The 1,889-nt window shown below is 50.0% G+C and overlaps 1 pseudogene; it reads right to left on the bottom strand.

Moving 5' to 3' along the window:
- Positions 1 to 223: 223 nt before the first annotated feature.
- Positions 224 to 1,467, bottom strand: LOC134207324 (E3 ubiquitin-protein ligase makorin-2-like; annotated as a pseudogene).
- Between the last annotated feature and the right edge of the window lie 422 nt (positions 1,468 to 1,889).

The raw sequence follows: 1,889 nt of genomic DNA, 5'->3' as shown, positions 1-1,889 counted from the left end.
TGGTGCTACCAAACGGACTCGCGCCGCCACCGGTGAAGAGTTGATAGTAGTAATAATATAGTATAGGTATTGGTGGTGTTGGTACTGCTGCGGCTGTTGGCACAAATGGCCATTCGGGGTTGCTGTGACTGCGGATGCGACAGCGACTGATCCTGGTGCTTTCTGCTGGTGCGACTGGCGGACTATTGCCTGCTGCTGCTGCTACTGTTGTAGGACTGAGCAACTAGATATCATTACGGTCGTACAGTCAGGAATTGTCCGATTCTTCAGTGTCGGAGAAGATGGACGACATGAGTCGTCTAAAAGATGCCCTCGCTGGTATAGCGCTCGCTGGAAGAAATCCTGTGGAAGATGAAGGAAATCAATTGGTGAACAAAGCGAAAAGCCACCTTCCTACTTTCATGGGCTACTTACCGCAAGTGACTGATACGCAAAAGCGACTATCCGCCTGTCGGGACGGTCACCCGTCGACCAACTGACCGTTCGGCGGGGCGTGCTTAAAAAGCACTTGTTCCCAAACGGACGCAGTACCTTGGCGAATCTTGCAGTGGAATAGTGTTACGCCTTCTTGTAGTCGTTGATCGGCACCTTCTCCTCGGCTCTCACCACACGATACTGGGGCAGAAAAGTCCGACGAAACGCGACCGTGGGGCAGCCCTAAAATCATACAATAGAATAAATAATTTACCTACATTCTAAATTCAGTAACCCCACTCCTACGCTTGATCTTATCACCAAAGTTCTTCGCCTGGCGCCACGTCCGGATGCACTCCAGGCAGAAAATGTCTGCAATTGGGCAGGATCCCGAAACGCTGCTCGCGGCTTGGCTCTCAGAATCACCTCAGACAAATGCCGCAGATCTTGTCCTGGACCGCTGGATCGCAAACGAGTGTTCCATGTCCAACTCGTGCTTTTGATGCACTCCACATTGTTAGCAGCCGCTGCTGTTCCTTGAATCCAGCGGTTCGAATAAAACGCAGAGTTCACACATCTCGCCGTGGGCGCGCTGGACGGTATCCAGCATGCAAACGCCACTGTTTTTCAAAAGATACGGACGTCAGTCACGAATCCCCGGTCCTCAATTATTCCCAAACCGTTGTGGTTGTTGTTCATTGTGACAATTGCGGCGTAGGACATTCCGCCACCAGCTGCTGGGGCATCATCGTCTTCAATTCTTCGTCACCTTCAGCTTCGTCATCTGCTGCTGCTGCCTCGTCTTCGGCATAATTCAGCGGCGTTTGATGTTCTCTGCTTCAGAGTTGATCTGCCTCTAAGTATTTCTTCTGGCACAGCCGACTGGCTGCCACTGTTTGAACTTCGGAACAAATTCGGGCGCGTTGATCCATTTCGTGGATCGATGGAGAAACTTCTGGTGCTGGGCCCAGGATCCGCGCAACGACGGGCCGGTTCCGGTTCTTCAGGCTGCGACATGTGCTCACGCAAGCCAGTCAGGCGACATAATCCCATCTTGAAGAATTTGCAAATTTCTTTGGCTGGCCCGCCGAGGGCACCCTACGCCGTCGACGTGGAGGAGACAGCGACGACGAAGAGATGAGGAACCGCTACGACAGCGATGACATGTGACGAGGCGCAGTAGGGCCGATGGGGGTGTCCATGATGCCGATTGGGTGGTCTGTACCAAAGAAGGTATGGGAATGTTATTGTAACGAAATGAAAGTTCTCATGCATTTTCGTTATGGCGTTGGAAAACAATCTTGCAACTTTGCAATTAATAGCGTCTTTATCAATTCAGTGGATTTTGGAAATTATAACATCAATCGACTTAACTCACTCAACACTTTGTCAATTTTAGTTAACGGCACAGATTATTTACGATAAACTATATTGAAAAGTTTTCTGTGCACTTTCTTATTATCAGCAATACGTAA

Source organism: Armigeres subalbatus, chromosome 1, assembly GCF_024139115.2.
Source record: "Armigeres subalbatus isolate Guangzhou_Male chromosome 1, GZ_Asu_2, whole genome shotgun sequence".
Taxonomy (NCBI): domain Eukaryota; kingdom Metazoa; phylum Arthropoda; class Insecta; order Diptera; family Culicidae; genus Armigeres; species Armigeres subalbatus.
This window is presented reverse-complemented; position numbering and strand designations above follow the sequence as displayed.